Source organism: Ovis aries, chromosome 2 (assembly GCF_016772045.2).
Source record: "Ovis aries strain OAR_USU_Benz2616 breed Rambouillet chromosome 2, ARS-UI_Ramb_v3.0, whole genome shotgun sequence".
NCBI classification, from domain to species: domain Eukaryota; kingdom Metazoa; phylum Chordata; class Mammalia; order Artiodactyla; family Bovidae; genus Ovis; species Ovis aries.
Genome location: NC_056055.1, coordinates 248134617 through 248160999, shown reverse-complemented (window position 1 = coordinate 248160999; position 26383 = coordinate 248134617). Strand labels below are relative to the sequence as shown.

General features: G+C 56.0%; 1 protein-coding gene and 1 non-coding gene across 2 annotated transcripts in view; both read left to right on the top strand.

Moving 5' to 3' along the window:
• IGSF21 (immunoglobin superfamily member 21) overlaps positions 1-26383 on the top strand; it is a 273439-nt gene that overhangs the window by 59320 nt on the left and 187736 nt on the right. The gene's annotated exons all lie outside the window — the stretch shown is intronic.
• Positions 22575-22646, top strand: TRNAC-GCA (transfer RNA cysteine (anticodon GCA)). Its single transcript has one exon. It is a non-coding gene; the product is annotated as a tRNA-Cys (tRNA).

Here is a 26383-nt window from a genome sequence, read left to right as displayed (position 1 = left end):
AGAGTCGGACACGACTGAGTGACTGAACTGAACTGAACTGAGGAGCCAGGCTTAGAACCCGGGGTGCTACATGCCGCTCCGTGCACCCTCGTGCTGTACAGAAAGGATCTCAGATGGGGACCATCCCAGTGAAACCAGTTTCCACGTCAGGGGTCGTGGCACCCTGTCACCCCAACCGTTGGCCTGGCCGAATCCCCTCTCGGGACGCCAGCGTGGGGTTATGCTGTGCCGTCTTGGATTCTTAAAGGAAGAGGACACCTGCCTTTCCGCCTAGTGCTGGAACCTCATTGTTCACTTTACCTTCTCGATCTGATGGAGGTGAGCATGTACTGAGCTTCACCTTTGAGCCCTATCCTTGCTGGCACACAGGAGAGGAGGGGTCCCCCAGGGGATACACTCAGCTCCCCGTAGCAAGAGGGGCTGGGTGGCCGGCGCACTGTCTCACCGCGGGGCCCCAAGTGCCACTCAACTCTTTTGTCTGCTTGTGGGTCCCAGAGACAGGTCTCCTGCCATTGCCCCTCGCTTTCTCTGTTCCAGTTCAGCGAAACGCCTGCATCTTATCTCTTGGAGGGACATCGGCTCTCCTTCTAAAGATCACGCTCATCGCTGGTTGGAAGAGACCAGCGAGATCAGCTTTCTGGTCCAAAATGTCTCCCGGGGGCCGGAGGAGACCTTGAGAGGTCAGCGGATCCACCTGCCGCTTTTGGGGTGGGGGCTGGGTGAGGGAGAGGTGAGCCCTCTGAACTCCACCCAGGGTCTCCACAGCTGCCAGAGGCCCCCCACCCCTCTGCCCGCCACGGAAGAGCATCTGGCCGTTAACTTATATATAATAACCCTTAAACACTGCCATTAAGTCCCCTCTCATTCTTTTAAACTACCCAGGAAGGGAATTCAGGGTGATATATGGAGGCTTTTATGGCTGGTGCTGGGCAGCTTAAGGACTTAGCGGCATGCTGAACACACACGTTGTTGCATAAATAAGAATCGCTGTGATATCAAAGCATCACTCAGCTCAATGTCCGGGCTTCCTGTGGCCCTGAATCCCCTCTCTGCATCCGGAGTCTTCTCCACTCGCCAGGGGCATTGAGGACAGATACTGGCTCAGAGCTGGGGCCCTGGATCCCTGTGATGTCACCGCAGCTGGGCGCTCCAGGAGATGCGGTCACTCTATGCCCCACCCCCTCCTTCTTTCTTTAACGCAGTCTTTTCTCCAGCTATCCTTGCATGAGGTGCAGAGGATGGCAGTGCGTGGGTGCGCGCGTGCTGAGTCGCTCAGTCGTGTCCGACTCTGTGCGACCCCGTGGACTGTAGGCCGCCAGGCTTCTCTGTCCACGGGATTCTCCAGGCAAGGATGCTGGAGCGGGTTGCCGTGCCCTCCTCCAGCGGATCTCCCCGACCCAGGGATCGAGGCTGGCCGAGGAAAGGCAGTCGCATTTGGGAATTAACCTACGGCACGCTGGGCTCTCTACAGGTTTCTCTCACCAGACCTCCGACTGTCCAGTGTTGTAAAGGTTCTCCCAGTTTCAGCTGAAGACACCAGTAACAGGCCCAGTGTCACCCAGCCCGTAAGTGACAAAGTTGGGCTTGAACCCTGCCTCTGCGCCTTTCGTGGAGGTCATCTGCAAGAAACTCGGGCTCTGGGGCAGGGGCTGGGGGTGGCTCCGGGGCGACTAGGGGCTCTCTGTTAGTGTCAGTCACTCATTTAGTCACCCCAGCTCTTTGAGACCCATCAACTGCAGCCCGCCAGGCTCCTCCGTCCATGGAATTCTCCAGGCAAGAATACTGGAGCGGGTAGCCATTCCCTTCTCCAGAGGACTTTCCCAATCCTGGGATCAAACCCGAGTCTCCTGCATTGCAGGCAGATTCTTTACCAGCTGAGCCCCCAGAGGGGTGGGGAGGAGCCCTGAGGGGGCTGTAGACACAGCAGTGAGAGCCCAGGGAAGCAGGGCTCCTGAGCTTCTCTTCCGGTTTGCAGGCAGTGCTCGTCCGGGCGGTGCATTCTGCTGCTGCTGCTAAGTCGCTTCAGTCGTGTCCGACTCTGTGCAACCCATAGACGGCAGCCCATCAGGCTCCTCTCCCCACAGAATTTTCCAGGCAAGAACACTGGAGTGGGGTGCCATTTCCTTCTCCAGGCGGTGCGTTCACGAAGGAGCAAATGGGTCGTGTTACTGTTCAATGAGCAAGGTTGCCGAGGGGCAGTTGCTGTGTCCTCAGCAGCCCTCCCTGCCTTCCTGTAGCGGGGGTCTCAGGACTCAGGCAGGGCCTTGAGGGCCCCAGCAGAGCTACCCCGCAGCCTCGAGCAGCACTGCGGGACGGGCAGGGCTCACAGAAAGGCAAGTTCCCAGACACACACTGAGCTCGCCTGGCCCAGTGTTAGGTCCCGGGGCGGGGAAGGGCAGAGAGCCCTACAGTCAGGTCGCCGTGCTTGGAGAATCCCGCTTTTGCCCTGCAGCAGCTGAGTACAAAGCCCAGAAAAGGCCTCCTCCTCCTCCTTTTCCGCTGACCCTCCTCCTCCTCTCTGCAATGCTGGTTGAGATGCCAGCCATTACGGGAGGAGGGGGCGGCCCCTTGCTCTTTCCATTTTACAAAGGCAGCCCAAGCGGTCAAGAGCTCTTTCCATTTTGTGTTGGGACCTCAGGGAAATCATACATTTCCTCTACTACGTCCCCCGGCCCGAGGGCAGCATCTCAGGCCGCAGAGTTAGGGAGCGGTTTCACTTGTGGCTGGAGCCCCTGCTTCCTGTTCGCAGGGCAGCGAGCTCTTCCTGGCAGTTAGCTATGCCTGAGTAACTGGAAGGTGAGCTTATGGCCGGGAGTACATGCTGCTTGTTGGGTAGGGCGAGCGGGCTTTCCAGTGACAGAGTCCTGGGCATGGGGGAGAGGACTGGAAGTGGGGTTCCTGGTACTAGAGAGTTTGGGGTCCGTGGGTGGGTGCTTGGTGCTGGAGATAAGCTGCCAGTCTGGTGGGGGAGGCAGACAAGTTTGGAAATGTGTGGACCATAAGCCAGGCGTGGGTAGGCTCTCTGTGAGTGAGGGCTGGAGGATGCCTTATTCTGCAGGAGATGGGACCACGAGGTGTTTGATGGAACAGCGTGTCAGTAAGGCATCAAGGTGATGGTTAAGGGCACAGACCGGCGGGCCAGCTAGCTCTGTGTAGAAACCTGAGTTCTGTTCCAACCCGCGGCACACAGTAGGCACCTGAGCTTGGTAGCGCTGATGCTGGAAAAGGCAGGAAAATCATTCTAGTTAGAAGGCACGGGCACGGGCACACCCAGACCTAGATGCTGCATTGGTGGGATCCCACAGTGATTAAAGGGTGCAGTGGCTGGGGATGGGGGAAGGCGGGGCGAGGAAAGGGGACTGCAGACCGGACCTCTCGCTGTGGAGTGGGGTCTTACTGTGGTTGGTGAAGGATTATTTTTGAGTAGGGATTCTAGGAGAAGACTGGTCCATGGCTTCTGAATCCTTGTTGGCTGGCTACAAAAGACCCATTTGGGATGATACATAAAAATACAGAATCCAGAGTCTCACTGCTGAAGAGTCTGATTCAATAAGTAGGTAAAACCTCGTATGTATCGAACGCCTTTTACTTGCTGGGCTTTATTCTATGTGCTTTTCTTTTACAAACCTCATATAATCATTACAGCAATCCTTCTGAAGTAGGCACTGTTATTATCCCCATTTTGCAGGTGGAGAAAGTGAGGGTTTAGTAACTTGTTCAAGGCGGCACAGGAACCATCGCCAGGACCAGGACTTGAGCCCAGCCTGCCTGACGCCAGGGCCCATGCTTTCAGCCACACTGCTCTCCTGTCTCGGGTGCAGCCGGGGGAAATCTTATTTTATCAGGCACCACCCACCCTCCGTGGCTCTAACAGGCTGCAGACTTGGGCGTGTGTGTGTGGGTCGCTCAGTCGTGTCTGACTCTTTGTGGCCCCATGGACTGCAGCCCACCAGGCTCTTCTGCCCATGGAATTTTCCAGGCAAGAATGCTGGAGTGGAGTGCCAGTCCCTACTCCAGGGGGATCCCAAGGATCAAACGCAAGTCTCTGGCATCTCTTGCATGGATGGACAAGCGGTACTTTACCACTAGCGCTACCTGGGAAGCCCCACAGATTGGGGACCTACTGGCATCAACTATGAGTGTCCTTGCATTCAGAGATGGGGAAGGACAGAGGTGGCTCCATCAGGGAGGGCTTCCTGGAGGAGGTGGGCTTAAGGGTGTTAGGCTGGGGTGGAGGCGGAGAATTAGGGAGGAGGGCATTTTGGGTAGACGCAGAGCTTGAGCAAAAGCAAGGGGAGGACAGAGATGCAGGCCAATAAGAAAGAAGCCCCTGGGGAGGTGAGGCTAGATGCATAGAGTGAACTTGAATTTGAAAATCCAGAGAGATTTCTGTCCACATATAGCATGAGGAGGAGTCAGTGGGTTCTAGACTCTCAAGACCCCTTCTTTTCCAAAACCTCCCAGGCTCAGTGAGAATCTGACCAGTGCAAAACAGGAACACCCATCACTTCTTATTAACCTCTTCACTAAAGACCCATCAGTAGAGTTATCGGGCCCCCCTTGAGTCCAGCGGCTGTGGGACAGGGCGGGGGGAGCCAAGGCATCTACAGCAACCGGAGGGGATGCGCTCTCCTCTCTGCCCTGGACCAAGAAGCACCTGGTGGCCCGTGAACCCCCAGCAAGGATGAAAATAGTAATGCAGACTGGAACAGCCATGCCGAGGACGTGGCCTAGCAGGGTGGCTGGGACCCAGTCTTCAGAGACTGGAAGTTCTCGTTCTGGCTCGGCCACTCAGCAGCCATGCGATATGCTCCAGCGACTTTCCCCGTCTGAGCCTCAGCTTCCTCTGCTGCAAAATGGGAATTCGTAACCTGCTGGGGTTAAATGATGAGCAGTGCTTATCATAAACCAAAGCTGTTACTATGACGTCTTGTTGCAGACTCTCTGGGTCACCCACTGAAGGATCCTCCTTACTCATTTCCTTTCTAACAAGAGCTTTCCCTGCATTAGGATGTTTTCCAGTGAGTCAGCTCTTTGCATCAGGTGGCCAAAATATTGGAGCTTCAGCTTCAGCATCAGTCCTCCCAATGAATATTCAGGGCTGATTTCCTTTAGGAGGGACTGGCTGTTTGGGCTGCCATGAAATGCCACAGACTGGGTAACTTTAACAACAGATGTTTATTTTCTCACAGTCTGGAGGCTTGAAGATCAGAGTGCGTGTGGTCAGTTTCTGCTGAGGACCCTCTTCCTGGCCGGTAGACAGCACCTTCTCACTGTACGCTCACATGCTCTCTCCTCAGTGTATGTTTGTGGATGGAGAAAGAGAAAGAAAGCTTCTTTTCTTTGTCTGCTAATCCCATTGGTTTAGGACCCAATGACCTAATTTAACCTTACTTCCTTAATTACCTGCTAAAACCCCTGTCTCCAAATACAGCCACGCTGGATGTTAGGGCTTTAATGTATGAATTCGGGGGGACACAGTTCAGTCCATAGTCCTACTGCGCCCACAAGAACATTCAGACTCATGGACGGGGGTGGCTGGCCCAAAGTCACACAGCTCGCAAGGGGACAGAGCTCAGGTTTGAACGTAAAGCTGTCTGAATTCCAAGGTGTGTGCTGTCTGCACCAGTCAAGAGCTTTTGAGGTGAGAGTGTGCGTGTGTGCGTCTTGGTCCATGAGTCATTCCACTCTGAGATTCACTGGATTTGTCTATCTTCCTTATTTTAAAATCAGCTTCAGTGGAGGTATCATTTACCTACCCAAACAGTCACCAACTTGAACCCTCCAGTGAGAACAATTCTGACAACTGTGTGCCGTTTCATAAACACCACCACAATCATAGAATAAATCCATCACACCCCCCACCACCGTCCCTTCATTCTCAGCCTTAGGCCCAGGCAATCACTGATCCATGATTTGGCCTTTTCCAGAATTTCATAGAAACAGGACCATGGTTTGTGTCTCCTGGGTCTGGCGTCCTTCACCCAGCGTTATGCTTTTGCGGTTTGTGGTTCCGTGTATCAACAGCGCCTTCCTTTTTATTGCTGAGTAGCACTTTATTATAAGGATCCACCAGCTCTGGGTTTATCTGAATATAAGAATAATGCCTTCCACCCGTGGATGCTGCAGGAAGCTCAGCCCCGCTGGTCCCGGACGTCCCTCTCCACCGAGTTCCTGTGGGGAATACATAGCGCAGGCAGAGATGCCGGGGGCCATGGGGTTTGAGCTGCTCTCCACCAGCACGGCTGAGGCTCTAAGTCTAGGACACTCCAGGGAAGGGATCCCACGCTCCCCCCGTCCCCAGTCCTCGTAGCCGGTGTGGTGTCTGAGCATCTTCACAGCTGGGCAGTTCTCCTTTTATCTGGTCCCAAGCCTTCCTGCTTCATTACCATGCTTCCTGCTGCTGCTGAAATGGAAGCTTTGAAGTGAGAGGGGTGTTTGGTTCTGAAGGCAGGAGGAGCAGAAGTGATAAGAAGACCCAGGAGTCCCTCCCCGCCTTCCTGGTTGTACAAAAAGCAGTTTCACAGCGTACAGATGCTGCTGGGACCAGCTCATCCCGCTCGCCCAGGGTCTGCTCACATCAGAGTGCGCGCCCGCCTCTCGCCTGCCAGCGCCTGCATTTCTTTGCTGAAGGGCTTTCTCTGCCCACGGGGCCTGTTTTGCCCACGCCAGCCCTGTCTGCATCTCCCCTTGGGCACAGTCACGCTGAGTCACGGTCACGTGGGTCTGTTCACACCCGCTCCACAGAGTTCTCGCAGGGGCCTGAGCCCCGGTCACCCCCCCGTGGTGAACGACCTGATAACACCCTTGGTCTGGCTTCTTCAGGGTCCTGGCTGTGGTCCCTGGGATTGCTCCCCTCCCCACCCCAGCCCCCAAATGAATCTCACGCACGCAAATCCTTAGCCCGGTTCTGCTTCTGGGGACCACGTATTGAGCACCTGGGGCTGTGAGGCTCTGGGCTAGATTCTCTTTGCTCCGTCCTTATCACCAGGGTCCCCTGACGTAGGACCCGGGCCACCACCACCACCATCATCATCATTACTTTGCAGGTAACATGACTGAGACCCCGAGAGGGTGACTGACTTGACCCGCGTCAAGTAGCCAACCCGGGCCTCCACCTCCTGGCCCTCACCTCGCCCCTGCCCTTCAGCCTCTGTGTGTGTTTGAGAGCCGCTCTCTGTCGTGGGGGCCCACAGACCAGGATGCTGTCCCAGCTCTGCCGCAGATGTGCTGTGTGACTTTAGGCGAGTCACTTGCCCGTTCTGGGCTCTATTTCTCCGCTAGGGTCAGGAGGGCCAGAATGGCTTGATGCAAACCAGCCCTTCTAGCCCAGACGCTCGGTAAAATCTAAGGTGATTTTTGGACAAAAGATGCCCACCCGTTTCACCCACTGGGAGTCAGTGTGTAGAGCCAACCCTGACAGATGGTGAAGAGGGAAAGAGGAGGAGTTGGAAGGGTTCCGGGAAGTGGGGTGTGGGGTCACATGCAGCCCTGGAGGGACAGTGGGGCTGGGGGACTGGGAGGGCAGGGCAGACTTCCCAGGGCAAGGGCAGGAGGGTCAGCCTGGGCTTCTCTCTCCTGGCTGGAAGCGTCTGGGGAGAGCCTGGGGCAGGGTCCCTTGGTTTGGTCCCTTGTGTGGGGTCCTCTGAGCAGAGGCTGCTCCGCATCCTGTTTCCTGGAGGGCCCACTCTCCAGGGGTCTCTTCTTCCCCTAAGGCTCAGAGCAGCGCAGAGGGGAGAGCGGGGTGAATCACGCCCGCGCCCGCGAGTCACACCCTCATTAAACGGTGGCGCTAACATGGATTCTCCAGCCCTCTCGGAGGAGAGGCGCAGGGCCCCTGCTCCTGGTACCAGATCATGCCCCCTGGACCGGAGTGCTCCCGGGTGCTGGCTCTCTGGCAACCCCCGATGACTGCCCCCCACCCCGCCCCACTCCCTGCCGTGCGGAGGAGGGAAGATGTGATAACTGGCCAGGATTTCTGAACCTGGAGAAAGAAGCTCAGAGACGTCAAAGGCCTTAGCTATGGGCACATATGAGCTTGGTTAGAGACCAGGCTTCCTGCTCCCTGGGCTGCGGGCTGTGTCCCGAGGGTGGGGACAAGAAGGATGTGAAGGCAGTCTCATAGACGGGAGCCGCTTTAAACAGCAGAGAGCTCTGCAACCCGGAGCTTTGTAACAACCTAGAGGGGTGTCATGGGGTGAAGGCTGGGAAGGAGTTTCAAGAGGGTAGGGACGTTGTATACTTATGGCTGATTCACGTTGCCTTATGGCAGCAACCAGCACAACACCATAAAGCAATCATCCTTGAATTAAAAAAAAAGGGTGGGGGGGAGGGCTCTTCATTTGGACACATAGAAGCCGGAGGGGATTGGGCTTATCCTTAGCTGACAAGTACCAGAGCTGTGAACAGCCACACAGCCAAGGCTTCCGTCTTTAGACACCTAGAGACCTTCTGAAAGAGGAGAGTTAAAAAGTTGGCTTAAAGCTCAACATTCAGAAAACTAAGATCATAGCATCCAGTCCCATCACTTCATGGGAAACAGATGGGGAAACAGTGGCTGACTTTATTTTTGGGGGGCTCCAAAATCACTGCAGATGGTGATTGCAGCCATGAAATTAAAAGACGCTTACTCCTTGGAAGGATAGTTATGACCAACCTAGACAGCATATTAAAAAGCAGAGACGTTACTTTGCCAACAAAGGTCCGTCTAGTCAAGGCTATGGTTTTCCCAGTAGTCATGTGTGGATGTGAGAGTTGGACTATAAAGAAAGCTGAGCACCGAAGAATTGATGCTTTTAAAGTGTGGTGTTGGAGAAGACTCTTGAGAGTCCCTTGGACTGCAAGGAGATCCAACCAGTCCATTCTAAAGGAGATCAGTCCTGGGTGTTCATTGGAAGGACTGATGTTGAAGCTGAAACTCCAATACTCTGGCCACCTGATGCGAAGAGCGGACTCACTGGAAAAGACCCTGATGCTGGGAGGGATTGGGGGCAGGAGGAGAAGGTGACGACAGAGGATGAGATGGTTGGATGGCATCACCAACTCAATGGACATGAGTTTGGATAAACTCTGGGAGTTGGTGATGGGCAGGGAAGACTGGCGTGCTGTAGTTCATGGGGTCACAAAGAGTCGGCCACAACTGAACAACTGAACTGAGAGACCTCGTAGCAAAAGTAAGGGAAGGGCATGGGCTCTAGAGCCAAACAGAACTGAATTCCAGCCTGACTTTGTCTGGGTTCTGGATGAGTGATCTTGAGAGTGACTGGCTAACCTCTCCAAGCCTTACAGGGTGCATATAAAAAATGGAGTGGCGATGCCCACTCCTCAGACCTGTGGTTGAAACTGAGGGATACCGGGTAAGTAGGGTGCCTCACGGTACCTAGTGGGTGCTCCCAGGGATGAGCTTCTCAAGGGGAAATCCTTCATCCCATTGAGAGGTGTGGGAGCTTCCCTAGTGGCTCAGAGGGTAAAGCATCTGTCTTCAATGCAGGTAGACCTGGGTGCGACCCCTGGGTCAGGAAGATCCTCTGGAGAAGGAAACGGCAACCCACTCCAGCACCTTTGCCCGGAAAATCCCATCGATGGAGGAGCCCAGTCGGCTATAGTCCATGGGGTTGCAAAGAGTCGGACACGACTGAGCGATCTCCCTTCCCTTCACTTCATTGAGAGGTGTAGAGCCTCTGATGTACGCGGGCCCATCTTCCTCCCCTCCCGCCACATAAACGCACGGGCTTGGGACGGCTTGCCTCCTCTTCCCGCGTGAGATGGGAGGAGCCCCCGAGTCCCAGCAGAGGACTTGGAACGCGTGGCAGTCCCCCAGAGAAACAATTTCTGATCCTAGGCAGCCACAATACAGATAAAGCTTTGGCAGCTACCCCCAGCGTGCTTAGCGCAGGGCGCGGCAGCCCTCTCCAGTATTCTTGCCTGGGGAATCCCATGGACAGAGGAGCCTGGCGGGGCTACAGTCCGTGGGGTGGGACACGACTATCATTTTTGTGTTCCCAGCGTGCAGGGGGCTTTGGGGGCTGCCCTGAGGCTCCGGTGACCACCAGCCATGACGGAAATGCAGCTACAGCGTTAGCCACGGAGATAGCAAGGCCACGCCCACGGCGCACTGAGCTCCTTGGATGTGGACACGTGAAGTCCACTGCATCCTCTAATTCTCCTAGACTCCTTTGAGGTTGGCAGGCATTTTTCTTCCTCCCTTTCAGAGTTGAGGCAGCAGAGTGGCTCGATGGCTTGTTGAAGTGTGTTAGCCTCACAGGCTGTGTTTTTTCACCACGACTTTCTTCTCTGCGCCCACTGACACTGCTTCTTTGGGAAGATGTATTGCTTGACCCAAGCAGCTGACTTGTAAGTGAACTTTCAGGACCGACCCTTCCATGGACTAAGGAGGCCATGGACTCTGGAGGCCTGGAGGATCGAAAGCCAGCAGAAATCCAATCAGCGCACACTTTCTCGAGGGTCCAAGCCATAGGGCAGGAGGGCCAGAGCTCAGGATGTTGCTTCTGCCCAGAAAAGTGCTTGCAGAGCTCCGAGCACGTGCCCAGAGACGGTGGGCAAGAAAGCTGTGTGTATGCGTGCGTCTCGGATAGGGTTTTCGCCCCAGCTGGTTACTGCCTTGAGCCATCGCCTCATCTCAAACTCACTGATGGGGTCTGCTCTGTTAGGGGCTTCCCAGGTGGTGCTCGTGGTAAAGAACCCACCTGCCAGTGCAGGAGGTGTAACAGATGTGGGTTTGATCCCCGGGTCGGGAAGATTCCCTGGAGGAGGGCAACCCACTCCAGTGTTCTTGCCTGGAGAATCCCACGGACAGAGGAGCCTGGAGGGCTACAGTCCATGGGGTCTCAAAGAGTCGACTGAGCGACTTAGCACGCACGCACGCACGCACTTTTTTCATCTGCTTGAATTTGCGCAATGCCTGACATATGATTGAAAATCTTAGCCCTCTCTCTTCGTCACTCAAGCTGAGAATTCCCTCCATTCGGAGCAAGGACCCTGTGAGTGGAAGGGCACCTGGTTCTTGGTCGGGGGAGGGTGGCACCTGTGCTTTTCAAAGGGGCATCTAAAACGCCTGTTGCTGTCAAAGGATGTCCCACAGCAAACCAAGCTTCTTGGGTGGTGGAGAAGACATTAGCAGTCTGAGTTTGAACCTCCTGGGGGTTGGACGGAGAGGCTCTGAGGTCAGTGAGTTGCCTAGAGAGGCAGGGCGTGGGGCCGGGAGCCTCCCCCCAGGGCTGCGGGCCGGGGGGCCATGAAGGTTCCACGCTGGGATGTCTGTCTTCTGTCTCGGCAGCTCTCCTTGGTCGCTGCTTTCGTGATCACGGAGATTTCAATCAGCTGTGACAGACACAACCCTGAAGTGTGAGGCTGTTGGGAACGAGAAGAAGGGGAAGCAGACGGGGAGAGAGGAGACACGGAGACAGGAAGGAGAGGGTCAGCAGGGCGCTTCCTGGATGTCTGGTGTGCCAGCCGTCCGTCCATTTCTTGCTGACCTGCCGTAGGTCAAAGACGCTGCAGTCAGGCCAAGCCTGACTTATGCCCAAGCCGCCTTATCACTCCCTTAATGACTCTCTGTGAGCAAGCTGTATTTCCTCCTCTTTATAGGCAAGGAAGTGGAACCTTACGGGGTGTCTTGGCCACCAAAGGAGAACTCGGGTTTCCGCCCCACGTCTGACTTCATGGGTTCAAATCCCCGCCCCACCGCTTACTAGCATGTGGTATCAGGCAAGCTGGGTAACCTGGTGTTGCCTTCACATCTCATCTGTGAAATGGGGACGAGACTACACACTCCCTGGGGGCGGTGTGAGCACTGAATGGGTTAACGTGTGTGAAGCCCACGGAAGCGTGCCAGGCGTGTATTAAGTTCCGTGCAAGCATTAGCGGTTATTCGGTCATTGCCATTCCATGTGTGTAGCCCATCCAGTGCCGCTTGGAGTGTCCTTTTCCTCTCTCCTCCCTCGTTCCCCCTTTCTGACAGCTCCCTCTCCCTTTTAAAGTTGAGCCCTGGTGTCAGCTCCTCCAGCCAGCCAGAGATGCGGGCAGCTCCCCACCTCCCAGACCTGTCTGTGGTACTCAGGCCCCTCAGAGCAGGCGGAGCAGTGCGGGCGATGGGGGCCGAGATGTGGAGCCCCCCGCCCCCCGCCCTTCTCTCTGAGCATCTGAGGGCATAAGTTAGATAACCGTGACACCTGTTTTAAATTAGCCTTCAGAAGCCTCCGACAGCTGAGAAATTATTTAACAGGGAAAGAATTGAGTACATGAATAAATATTAATATTAAATCACTGCTTCTCTAGATTTAAAGGGAAGGAAGAGAGACTCGCCAAGAAATGGAGACAGCAAGTCTCTAATAGATGCTCCCGAGTGTGGTTTGGAGAAGTGAGACGCGGGAGTCGGGAGCAGCAGGCTGTTGGGCCCCTCTTCCTGGATGAGCAAGGCGGGGGCTCCACCCGTCGGGGGGCGGGCAGGGGGCAGGGACTGAGGGCAACTCAATAGTAGCTCCTTTGAACTCCAGCCTCCCCTGGCTAAGGTCCTGAAGGGGCCAAGGAGCAGCCAGAGGGCAGCCAAGCATCTCATCACCCCCTGGGGTGTGGCTGGGTGGTGGAGGTCACACTGTGATTCATGTGTCTGGCACGATTGCTTCTGGGAACCCATTCCTCCATGTGAAAATATTAAAATATCTTCTTTATGACCACACTGTATAAAAGCAAATCCAAGTCAGGCTGGACTCAAGATTGTACGTTCGTCACTGTTACATCCCCCGCCCCACGATTGCAGAGGGAATCCATGTGAGAACAGCTTCCGCGTCCCGGGCACCGAGCCTGCTGGTGCAGATGGAGGAATCGGCTTGCTCTGCCGGGGGTGCGGGGGCTGCTGCTTGACCTGGGGACGCCGGGGCTGCTGAGGAGCGGCCGTCCTGGGGTGAGGGTCCCCCAGGGAAGGCGTGTGAATCTCAGGGCTGTGCGAATTTGCGAGCTGGGACCTCATCTTTCAGGCCAGATCAAATACCATATTAAGGAACAATAATAAATTAATCGCCGGAAGAGCGGTGACAGCAGCGAGTGGCTCGCCCGGCTCCAGCTGCCCTGCGTCCTGGGTGCCCTCGATCTGCCCGCGGCGCCACAGGCTCTCCCTCCTCCTGGAGCCCTCTTCCCCAGCACCCCCTTGCCTCACTCCCTGTCCTCTTGGAGGGCCACTGCTGCGAGGTCCTTCCCCCGAGTAGGGCCCTTCCTGACCTTTCTATCGAAACAGCCCCTCCCACCTTTTCACTCTTATCTCCTTACCCTGCTGGGTTCTCTCCACGGCTTAGCACTAATATCACGTTATGTGATGAATGGAAAGCTATGATACAATATATGTGTGCTCAGTTGCTCCGTCGTGTCTGACTCCCTGTAACCCCATGGACTGTAGCTCACTAGGCTCCTCTGCCCATGAAATTCTCCAGGCGGGAGTACTGGAGTGGGGTGCCATTTCCTTCTCCAGGGGATCTTCCCGACCCAGGGATTGAACCCGGGCCTCCTGCAGGGCAGGCAGCGGCTCTGCTCTCTGAGCTATAGGGCAGCCCCACGATGGAATATGCACCGTATATAATATACGTTGTCTATACGTGCATGGCTGTGGTCCTCTAGACCAGGGGTCCCCAGCCTCTGGGCTCTGATGCCTAGTGATCTGAGGTGGTGCTGACGTAATAACAGAAATAAAATGCACAATGAAGGTAATGCGCTTGAATGCACTTAATCATCCCAAAACCATTCCCCCCCACGCCCCCACCCTCCATGGAAAACTTGTCTTCCACGAAACCAGCCCCTGGTGCCCGCAGTTGGGGACCACTGCCTCCACGAGGGTGAAGTCTGCGTCTACTCACCCCTGTGTCCTTAGCGTGGAGGACAGTGCCTGGCGTCCAGCCTGTGCTCACGAAGTATCTGTTGCATGGACAAGCCAGTGAGTGGATGGGACATTTCCGGCACACAGAAGGTACAGCCGTCGTGGTACCTGGCGCCCTGGCCTCAGTCCTTACCACTCTGCACCAGAAGGTATCACCTCGCCAGGGCTGCGAGGTCTGAAAAGACGGACACGCGTGCCCCAGAGTCACACAGCTGGTGGGTCAACAGCGGCCCTCGATAGAACAAGATGTGGAAAGGCCCCAGGTGTGAACCGAGGAGGGGTCTGGAAGGTGCAGGCAGGAAGGGGGTGAGGCACAGGGCTGGCTTCGTTTCCCTTTCCTGGTCAAGTCCAGTCCTCGGCTCCTGTGTGCTCTGGAGCCTTCCAGGCTGTCCTGTGGGAGGTGGCCGGGAGTCGGGGGCCCTGATGGACGCGCCTGCCCCCCTACAACCTGCGTGGATGTCCCGCCCTCCTGGCCTCAGTCTCCTGACCTGGGATTCGGGGGCTCAGGGTTCCCCTCTGTCGAAGCTCCTCACAAGGGAAGGGGAAATACCTTCCTCATCTCTCCCTCCTCCTCCCAATCCCTGGGCCTGGGGCTGGTGGACCTCCCCTCATCAGCCAAGCATGTTCTGCACCATCCAGCACCTCCTGGCATTTCTGAAGCCCCATCCTACATATGACGGAGAGCGTGCTGCTCCAGTGAACACCAAACAGAGGCCCAGCTCCTTGTCTGAGTGTGGCGGCGACGTTGATGTGACGGGGCTTTTAATTAGAGGCCTGAGGGCACTCCCTGAAAGGCTGTTTTGGCCCAGGATGTTCCGTCTGGAGCAGCCCAGACTCTGTGTGTGGTGATGACAAGGACCTTTGGGTCATGCTTCGTATCAGATGGATGAGGTGGGAATCTCTCAGAAGGCAGGGGCAGCCAGTGACCCAGCCTCCATCCCCAGCTCCTGAGGTCCCACCACGGCCTGGAAAGGCGCCCTCCACCCAGATGGGATAGAATGTCAGCTTGTTCTCTCTTGAATTTGTCCTCCAGGTATTTGCAGGGGTTGGCAGGGCGGCAGGGGAGGCCTTCAGAAGTCACTGACCACCCCCACCTCACCCAGGGGCACGTCTGGGCCAGCATTGTGGTTGGGCCCCCTGGACTGGGTGCTTGGGCCCAGGCCACTTCCAGGCCAGTGTGAAGGCCTCTGGTAAGCGCATCACAAGCCCAGCGCTGTTATGAGGCCAGTCAGAGCCGGGTGATGGCTCCCATTCATTTGGCGTCGGGTGAGCTCACTTATAAGCAAGGAAAGTGGATTCCGAGAAGGTGAGAAACTCGCCCAAACTCTCCCAGCTAGAAAGTTCCAGAACTGGACTGAGATGCAGACCTGTGGACATCTGCCCTACACCAGCAGCCCGTTTGATATCCTGTACGTCAGATCTGAACCCTTTCCCGATGGGGACAAAGCCTGGAGGTCTGGCAGGACACTCTTCTTTCCCGCAGAAAGCAGAAGGCTCAGCACGATCTCCAGAAGGAATCTCTCGAGGGTAACTTGATGCTGCTTTTCCTGAAGCTGTGGCCTAGGTCCCACCTGCCTGTTGAAGGCCATCACAGAACCCCAGCCCCTTCCCTCAGAGCAGGTCGGAGCTGGAACTAGGTAACTAGGTAACTCATGCAGACTGAAGCTCATGAGGTAAAAGGCTGTGTCTGTCTTGGTTGTCACTGCTGCAGGAGTGGATGGATGCACGGACGGATGGATGAGAATGAGACTCATACCCGAGTTCCATTCTCTCACCCCCCACCCGCCCAGCCGTGCCCTTGGTCACTGCCAGGGCGGGTCAAGCAGCACAAATGGGCGGGGCTGGGGCCGCTGTGACAAGTCGGGTGGGGGCCTTTGCAGCGGGCGGAACCGCCTGTGACTCCACCTCTGCATCCTCGCGCTCGGCCTGTGCTCGGGCCCCTGCGTCCTCGTCTCTTGTTCCCCTGATGAGGACGCAGTGCCCGTGATGGACCCGCCATCCCTGCCCTCATCCTGCAGACACGATGCCACCCTTCCTCGACCGCTGCAAACAGGAGGCCCAAGCACTACAGGAATCCACCCCCTCCATCCCCAGCCAGGCTGCCCTCGCTGCCTTAATATCTTTTTTCCTAATAGAATGACCTGAACCCTAGGCTGAAAGCAGCCTCAGAGGCCTCTCTGGGTAATTGCCCTGGCTGAGGCACGCTCTCACCTTACGCTCGGGGTCGGAACCTGCTAGCTGGTCTGAGGATGCTGCTGGGGTGGGGGATGGAGAGCTGGGCCAGGAGCCACACGGCCCGGCTCTAGCACACTCTTCCTCTCGGAGATTACACTCCCCATTGATAATAAAAGAAAAGGGCTTCATTCCGTGAACTTTGAGGTGCCATCCATCACTGCAATTTGGGAATTCTCCCTTCCCCACTGAGAAAACCCTGTGAGAACAGGCCACATCTGTGAATTGGTAAATTTCACGTCAAGTTATACCTCCATATAGCTGGCAAAAAATGAGTGCGCTTGACTGAGATATCTGTCAGTCAAAAGAATATGCTATGGGCAATGAGAATCTTGTGCATATGGTACCCATGGGTGGGAGATCAGAGATCAGCCTGGACAACCAGCACAAGCCCGATCATGCAGGGCCCTGGGCAGCGTTCAGATCTCACAAGCTATGAAATAACTATCACTGTGGAATAACCAATCTCAAACTTAGTGGCTTAAAACAATCATCTACCATGGCCCTGTGGTTGGCTGAAGGTAGGCTGACCTGGGTTGGGCTCGGTGGGGCAGTTCCCTTTGAGCTGTGGGTCCGGCCGGCCTTGGCTCTGGGTTGCAGGCTGAGTTCAACTCTGTCTCGCACGGGTTCACTGCTGGGTCCCCGCTGAGGCAGCCGCAGCTCCAGAGGAAAGCTCTTCTCTGCATGCAGAGTGCAACGCAGAAACCCAAGGGGCAAGTGCCGCTGGACAAGCCCCTCTCAAGCTTCTGCTGTTATCTGTCACCCCACTGGCCAAAACCAGTCACATGACCGTGACCTGGCGGGGTGGGGTGGGGAGGTAGGTTCTGCTCACCGGGAAAGGGAGAAAGGGTGGGTGTTTGCTGAACCGCAGTCCAAGTGATCACAGGCTACTTTGGTGCAACGGTTAAGAGTCAGGCCTACTTCGGTTCACCTTCTGTTACTCACCAACCGCGTGACTTTGGGCAAGGAAATGTCCCTCTCTGTGTCTCAGGTTTGTCATCTGAAAAGCAGGGACCAACAGACACGGCCTGTTCAGTCGCGTTAGGTCGGGCTTGCATGGGACGAGCACCATGGGATCAGTCTGTTTCCAAGGCGCTGAGGGCCACTCCAGTTTCCTCTCTGCCATCACCCCCGATTCCCCGCCCTCATCTTCCCCTCCTCTGGACCGAGCCACCCCCCTCCCCCTTCCTGGGGCTGCTACTCTCTTCAAATATTTGGAAACATCCCTGAAGTCCCCAGCCTTTGGTCATGGTTCAGCCAGGCTACACGGATTTAGTTTCTTTAATCTTTCCTTGTAAATTAATCCCTCTGAACCTTTAATCATTTTCCTCAAACAAGATTCAAATGAGACTCGTCTCTGGGCTCCTATCATACCCAGGTGGCAGTCTAGTGGCAGGCTGACATCACGACAGGGTTCTGGTCCTTTGGGGAGGGCACGGCAGGCCGCCTCCGAGACAAGGAGATTGGGTGCCGGGAACTTGACCCTAGACCAGAAGCCAGCCCAAGTTGCTGTTGCCCTGCCCACAGGAGGAAGGGCCGTCTACCTGAGTGGTCTTGCAGGGGGAGGCGGTTGAACACACGCAAGCTCCCTCTCCCAGCCTGTTTGCGGCAACTGGTCACCCCTTTACCCCTGACGTGGATGTGCGTCCTGCCTCGTTCGCAATGTGGGTGATCCTCCATCTTAAATTCTTAGAGACTATAGCCCCTCCCTTTGTAGAATTCCAAAGCCTGGTGTGGTCCCGGATCTCTGGCTCACCCTTGCAGAAAAAAGCGAGGCATCTCCGCAGACGGGAAAACAGGTGGGGTGGACAGACCCGTCTGTGGGCCGCACCCGTGACCCCGGACACGCAGAATGCAGGGACACTCCCGCCCACCCTCTGTCAACCTCGGGGACACAGGTTTAGGGCTGGCTGCTCATTTCTACACACCTTCTAGGAAACACTCCCCCCAACTGAGCTCTGAAGTGGTTTCTGAATATTAAAAAGTCAATGATCAGGAGAAACACCAAAACCAAGCATCATGCTCCAGGGCCGAGGTCCTCCGGGCAGCGGGATCTACGTGGATTTGTAATTCCTAATGGCATTTCTCAGGTGTTTAACTCACAGGTGGTGTCACCCACTGACAGCTGAAGTATTTCTCCCTGGACGCTGGGCAGAGCTGAACTGCATCCCTCCTTCCTCACTGTGAGGATGTGCAACCTGGTGGCTAAAGAGAGATTTTGGAGCGAGACTTCTTGGGTCGGGATCCCGGCTCCACCGCTTACTAGCTACACGGCCTGGGGCAAGCCGCTCTGTACCTCTGTTTCCCCCTCCGAAAAATGGGTATAATAGTAACACCCATCGCATAGAGCTTGCTGTAAGAATGAACACATCACAGTGCCTGCTAGCGCCTCTGAGAGTATCAGGCACAGGACAAGGGCTCGGCACACATTTCTCGCAGTTAGAGTTGCCGCTGCTCCTGCTAGGTGAGCCATTTCTCGCCTCTGAGCCTCAGTTTCTCCGGCTGGAAGACAGGCGTGTGGCTACGTGTCTGTGTGTCTCCCGAGGGTTGTTGTGAGAATCAGGCGAAATAAAGTGGGTGAAAGCGCGTTTTGCAAAACAGCGAAGCGTTACCTGTTTGGAAAGATGGTTAGAGAGATGGCAGGGTAAATGTACTGGCAATGAGGTGAGTGATGAGCTGTGATATTTAAATGAGAGTTTCGGAGCTCCCCGGAAGCCTCGTATTCCCCGTCCCCAAACACTTGCTGTATTGGAGCATCTCGAAGCTCTCTGTGCTCCACCTGGGAGGCCGATTTGCTGGAAATTGGCTTGGGGAAGGCAGAGCTATCAGGGGCAGGGCATGAACGGAGTGGGGCTTGCAAGTCTTCCTTCAGCAGAGAGTTGCCAGAGGACTGGGAAACGGATTGCAGGGCCTCAGTCTCTCTCTGGCGTTCTCCCTCTGCATCATTCCCGCCCCACCTTAGAACTCCTGGGGAACAAGACGGATGCCGTCTGTCTCAAAGCCGAGTACTTGGAAGTCATCCTCCACCTCTCTGCTCACTCTGAGGCCTTGTAAAGGTCCCTCCCCTCTGTCACTTGGAGCTGCCCCCTGCTGCCCCCTCCTTAGGTGTGGAGCCCAACACCTCTCCCCCTGAATGTCTTCAGCAGCATCCTAGCCAGGCCCATTTCTTCCTTCTTGTCTTCTCAGAATCTGCTCTCAGGGTAGCAACTACTAGGGTCTTAAAAAAATATTAACCCAGGGGACTCCCTGGCAGTTCGGTAGTTCAGATTCCGCACTGTCAATGCAGGCAGCGTGGGTTCGATTGCTGGGTGGGGAACTAAGATCCCACTTGCTGCACAGTGCGTCCAAAAGATAAAAAATATCCCTCGTGACTCAGACGGTAAAGAATCTGCCTGCAATACAGGAGCCCTGGGTTTGATCCCTGGGTTGAGAAGATCCCCTGGAGGAGGGCATGGCAACCCACTCCAGTATTCTTGCCTAGAGAATTCCCTGGGCAGAGGAGCCTGGCGGGCTACAGTCCATGGGGTCAAAGAGTTGGACACGACTGAGCGACTAACACTCACTACTTTCATATATATATTAATCTAATCCTTCCTCAAATCTCTTGGTAGCTTTCTTTTGCTTATAGAAAAAAGTCAACATCCTCTGAAGTAGCTACTGTTATTATTCTCTTTTAAAAATTGAAGTGTAGTTGATTTATAATAGTGTATTAGTCTCAGGTATCAAATATTTTTTATAGATTATGCACTATTATTCCATTCTACAGATGAAGATATTGAGGCTCAGTCCAAGTGAGTACCTCTGGCCCTAGGTTCCCCAGCTCGGAAGTGTCAGGATTGGGATCATGACCCCAGCAGCCTGGGCTCACCCACCTCTCCAGCCTCCTCTTGGGCCACTGGTCTTCTCTCTGTCCCTCTGATTGAGCGGGTTCCATATAATCTCAGGGTCTTTGCATATGCCCTTTCCACCACCTAGAATGCTCTTCCCTCCTCTTCCTGCCTTCCAGCCTCCACCTAAGGTCATCTGGGCCACTCCTGCCCCTCCTCCAGACCTCTGCAGGCCTCCTCAGCTGAGTCTAGGGTCTGCACACTCCCAGCCTCCTCCCTTTCTTCACTGCGTGGATCCTAATTGCAACCATCTTCTCTCTAATGACTATTTGCTGAATGGCTGTCTCTCCCAAAACAGCAACATCAAGATGGCAAGGGTCGTGTCTCAGCAAGAGGTGTTATAACAAAATACCACAGACACCCATTTCTCACAGTTCTGGAGGCTTGACGTTCAAGACCAAGGTGCCAACAGGTTTGATGCCCAGCGAGGCCCCTCTTTCTGGCTCTCATTCAGTCACTTTCTCGCTGCATGCCCACACGGCAGTGAGAGAGAGAGGGAGAGAGAGAGGGAGAGAGAGAGGGAGAGCTGGTCTTTTTCTTCTTAGGAGGGCACTGACCCCATCTGGGAGGCCCCACCCTCATGTGTGTGTGCTGAGTCGCTTCAGTCGTGTCCGACTCTTTGTGACCCCATGGACTGTAGCCCACCAGGCTCCTCTGTCCGTGGGATTTTCCAGGCAAGAGTACTGGAGTGGGTTGCCATTCCCTTCTCCAGGGGATCTTCCCGACCCAGGGATTGAACCCAGATCTCCCGCGGCTCCTGCATTGCAGGCGAATTCTTTAGGGCTCAGCCCCCAGGGAAGCCACCCACCCTCACAACCTCATCTAACCTAATGACTTTCCAGAGACCTACCTCCAAATATGATACATTAGGGGGTTGGAGCTTCAGCATATGAATTTGAGGGTTCGCCAGCATTTAATTCACAGTAGGGGATGCACGTCTTGCTCTGCTCTGGATCAGGGATGCCAAGCACAGTTCTTGGCACTAAGCAGGCAATCAGAACACCTGAGGGAGGAAGCAAGGAATGGAGGAAGGTGGGGAAGGAGGCAGGGAGGGAGGGAATGCGGGAAGAATGAGGAACTCTCGTGCTCCTTGGAAGTTGAATCTGGAGGTCCCACCTGGATCTGAGGGGAACCCACTCCAGCACTCTTGCCTGGAAACTCCCATGGGCGGAGGAGCCTGGTGGGCTGCCGTCCATGGGGTCGCTAACAGTCGGACACGACTGAGCGACTTCACTTTCCCTTTTCACTTTCATGCATTAGAGAAGGGAATGGCAACCCACTCCAGTGTTCTTGCCTGGAAAATCCCAGGGCCGGGGGAGCCTGGTGAGCTGGCATCTATGGGGTTGCACAGAGTCGGACACGACTGAAGTGACTTCGCAGCAGCAGCAGCAGCAGCAGCAGCAGCTACAAACCCAGTCATGTCTCGAAAAGTTTCTGTGACACCAGAGAGAACTGGATGAATCACCATTTAGTAAAGACTACTTTTTATTAAGAGTGACCTAAGCGTTGGCAAAGTTGTGACTGGCTACGATACTTTCAACTTTTCTCCAAACGTAAAAATAAATTTAAAAGAAAGAGCAAGCAAAAGTCATGTTGAACTGCTCTGATCTCCCAAGCAAGAAATATCCCCTTGGGATTAGATCCCTGCTATGAAATATTGCCCCATGATTAGATCTCAAGCCATGAAATATACCCATGAATTTAGATCCCCACCTTGGAAATGCAGTTTGCTGATTAGATCGCCCCCATGAAATATGGTCTTTGGGTTAGCGCATGCCAGTAAAATATGGCCTTTGATTAGATCACTGCGGAGAAGGCTGAGTCGCTGGCTGGGAGTGGGGACTTTCGCGACGTCCTCATGGGGTAGGATATAAATATGCGCAGGGGAAGTGAAAGCAGCGGAGTTAGATTCATAGCGGTGACGTTTTGGAGCCTGGACCTCCTTGGAGGTTGTCAGCGGGAGGGGCGGGGACGGGGACAGGGCCAGGCTTGGAGACTCACCTCTGAGCAGGCTGCACCCCAGGTGGTGACGGGGGTGGAGGGGACAGCTGGTGAGCAGGGCTTCCTGCGTGCCGGGTGCCAGGCTCAGTCCTCAATGCCAGTCAGCTCCCCCAGTTCCCAGGAGGGAGGTGACATTATTACCATTCCTGTTTACCGCTGGGGATGGAGGCACAGAAAAATGAACTCACAAGCCCAGGGACACAGAGCTGGAACCTGTCAGAGCTGGGGTTTGAGCCTGGGGCATCTCCCCCTCGAGACTGACCCTAGCCTTTGGTGGGGCAAACTGCTTCCAGTCCTGGACTCACCTGTAAGTGAGGGGCCGTGTGACCCCCATGGGCTAGTCCTGCAGCAGGGTTGAGAGGAGAAGACCCTGCAAGACGCAGAGATGAGCTGGGTCATCCCGGCTCGCTCTAGGTGAAGATCGGAATCAGAGTGTGAGGTCAGAGTCCAGAGAGACATGAGGTCCAGCTGGGTTCATCCCGCAGTTTAACCAGAGCTGGGCAGTGCCAGGGCCAGGCCTAACAGCAAGGCCTTCTAACTTTGAGGCAACCGTCTCCTACTAAAAGACTTCCCTGGTGGCTCAGACGGTAGAGCGTCTGCCTGCAATGCAGGAGACCCAGGTTCGATCCCTGGGTTGGGAAGATCCTCTGGAGAAGGAAATGGCACTAACTCTGTGGGTCTCTCTCTCTGTCTCTCTCTGAAAGGAACAGAAAGCTAAATCTGGAGGCTGAGCTCATTCAGCAAGATGGCCTAGAGTCACCCTTCAGAGGGTGGGGAGGGCAGGCAGGCCTGGGTTGATGCCCGGCTCACAGCTGGTAGCCATGTGACTGGGCACTCTCGGCCCCAGGCCTCTCACAGCCCAGCCTCTGCAGGGCATTGCCCTTGAAGACCACCAGCTAACCCCAGGCCATGCCTCCCCAAAGGCTGGCCTATCTGATGGCCCCTTGATGGATGCAAGGACCTTGTGCTCAGGCCTCAATTCAGAGCAATGCTGAAGGCTCGTTTCCACTCCTGAGGCCCAGTGGGGTCTGGCCGAGGCGCATGGCCCGGTTGCCCTCTGTCTGCCCCTCCTGCCTCCCTCCACGGGTGCCGGCTCAGACACCCCAAGAAGTTGCCCTGCGCATTACTTTCTGTCTCCCGGTCCGGTCCCCAGAGCCCAACCTACTGCAGACCCCAGTCCTCACCTCTGCTCCTAGCTTCTTCTTTACAGCATGGGGGTGTGAGTGCATTGATCCCTGGGCTGCTGGAGGCAGGCGTGCGGGGATGCGTGTGTACTTGGCCAGGTCCTGGGACACAGGCAGTGTCTGGTTAACGCTCATCAGAATCCCGGAGGGGCATTGCCCAGCTGAAGGAAGGCCTTCCCAAGGAGCAATTCTCTTGGCCTCCCTCCGTCTGTCTGCTCCGTGGCGCCGGTAAGCCTGTCCTGTGGATTGTGGTGATGTCCGTCTGTCCTGGGCGGTGAGGGATCCCTGCAGGTCAGAGCGGTTCTCATCAAATGTGGGTTTGGGCGCATCTTTCTTCCCTGGCACGGGTGAGGGCCGAGGGAGGGAGCTGAGGGCATGTCCTTATCTCGCTGGAGCCAGCTGAGCGGCCAGCTCTTATCGGGGATTTGTGAGCTTGTAAAACATGGCCGGCTATCACACCATCTCCCTGGGGCGAGGGTGCTCCAGCTGGGCCTTATCATGGGGTGACCTCTGCCTATGATGGAGGGGAGAGCAGGGTCATCCTGGGCGGATGGCAGCCAAGTCCAGTGGGAAGCTGGGGTGGGGGCATCAGAGTGGACCACGATGTCCCTTCTCTCCTCTCTTCCTGCAGAGGGGTTTCAGACTGCGGAGGCCTTCAGAGGTTCCAGGAGCCCACAAGGAGGAAATGCTGGGGGTAGGGGAAGAAGAGGAAGGTTGCATCTACCTCAGGGACCCGCTTGATTCGCTCATTCCTCGTTAAGCACTCACTGGGTGCCGGGCCCTGGCCAGTGCGCTGAGTGCAGAGCGGTCTCAGACTTCCGGTTCTGCCTCTTGTGGTTTCTAGCTGTGTGACCTCGGACCAGTCACCTGTCCGCTCTGAGCCTCGTGCGTCCAATAGGAAACCAGTTCCCATTCTCCCAGGTTGTTCTCGGGGTCCCTGGAGACAGTGGATGTGAAAGAACTGCCTTACAAACCACAAGGTCCCGTGCCCACAGGAAGGAGGGGCTCGAGCAGTCTGCTTGGGGGCAGACGGCACCCCTGGAAGAACAGCAAAGAGAGGGCTGAGGGGAGTCCCAGAGTCAGAGCAGGACGCGGGAGGTGGGGTGGATTCTGCTAGCGCCTCCTGAGGGCTCCGGGGAGGGCCTGGGGTAGAGTGGAGACGGGGTTCCAGGTGAGGGGAGTGGCGTCCGCAGTCGGGGTGACCCTGCCGGTCTACAGGAGCAGGCGGCCTGAGCCAGCGGGCCTGTGGCGGCCTGCCTGGCCGGGGAGGCTGGTCCATCTGGTTCTGTTTTCTCCTGCCATTTGGATGCTTTGTGCTGAGCCCCGCATTCACCACTGTGTCCCCGAGAGCCTCTTTTGAACTTGGCATCTGCGTGGGGCTCCATCCGCTCCCCGCCTCCCGTGTCCTGAGGTGCGGATCTGTTTGCGACCTTGGCAGGTGGTCTTAGGGCCCTAGGTGGTTCCGGCTCCCTCGGCGGGTCTTGGAGATGGAGCGGGGGCTGGTGGGGCGAGGACAGAAGGCCTGTGCCGCAGGCGATGGCCTGAGCTGGATCGGGCACGTGGCGCCCGCCTCTCCGAGAGAGGCAGCCAGCAGCTCCCCTTCCTCCCCGGGCCCCGGGTCGCCCCCTTCTCCCTCTGCCCTGTCTCTCCCCTCCACTGGGCTTCATGGCAGAAGAGCCCAGCCATTTCCAGCGCTCGCTTTGGAACCTTTGGAACAAACCACTCCTGACGTTGCCCTTGGCTCTCTCACTTACAGGCTGAGAATTCTCAGCTCGGCTCTGGGAGCCCATTCGCCTCTGCGAGATGAGGATAGCCCCGCCTGCCTGGCGCTTCCGCCAGTGCAGAGAGGAGCTGGGCGCCTGCCGTGCCGCCCCGCCTGGGGTGGACACACACGGCCTGAGCACAGCTCTGGGCTGGGCCACGGGAGGCTGCGTCCTGATTCCCCAGGGCATGTGAGTTAGCCTCTGTCTGTGCCTCAGTTTCCACGTCCTCACGATGGGAGCAAGGCCTGCCTCACAGCGTTGACGGGAGGAATCAGCGAGTGTTTGCGTCTGTGCAGCGCGTGGAGACCTCCCTGATGCCGGCAGCACTGCTGACGCCCGCTCATCACGGTCATCACCGTCATCGCCATCACCAGCATCCTTAGTATCCAGGTGCGCTGCCTCATGGCTGCCCTGGGACCACAGATGGAGGCCACCACTGACCAGCAGCCGGGCACGCGGAGGACCAGTGAGTCCAGCGCCCAGCCAGGACCATGCCTGTCAGTCAGGGCTTGAATCAGCATGTGTGGTGGGGGGTGGGGATGACTTAGGCTGGGGATCAGAAGAGCTGGGTTTGAGTTTCTCCCCTTGCTATGTCTGGGTAGACTCTGGCTGGTTACTTTGGTGCCAGATTTCAGTAAACCTTCAATTTTTGCCTACTTTTGCCAGAAAATTGGAATAATCTCCTTCCTAAAGCATTTGTGAAAATGAAGAGGGAAGATAAACTTGATTATTTTTTGAAAAATTAAATGCAGATGGATTCAATTCACTCGTTTAATACTGATCTGTCAACGGAGCATCTCCTGAGGGGGGGCACTGTCCTGGAGCCGAGCACCCCAGTCCTCACAGAACCTTCACTCTGCAGCGGTCCCCAACTTTTCTGGCACCAGGGACAATTTTCATGGAAGACAGTTTTTCCAGGGACCGAGGGTGGGGGATGGTTTGGGGCTGATTCAAGCCCATGACATTTATTGTGCGCTCTATTTCTATTCTATCAGCGTTATCTCGGATCATCAGGCATTATTAGATCCCAGAGGCTGGGGACCCTTGCTCTGGGGGAACAGACTCCCCAAGTTCATGGGGCTGAGATAAGTGTTCATCACAGGAGGGGCAGAGGGCTGTGTCTGTGAGGAGGCGACTTTTGACGTGGCAGCTGCAGACATGGGCAGGGGGCTGACAGGCAGAAGGGAAGTGAAGGTGAGGTCGCTCAGTCGTGTCCGGCGCTGTGACCCCATGTTCTGTAGCCCGCCAGGCTCCTCCGTCCAGGGGATTTTTCAGGCAAGAATTCTGGAGTGGGTTGCTGTTTCTTCTCCAGGGGGTCATCCTGACCCAGGGATGGAGCCTGGGTCTCCCACACTGCAGGCAGACTCTAGGTGGGGCAGGGGGTTCTGCTTGGGTGGGGTGCAGAACACAGAGGGAACCGTGATCAGAGCG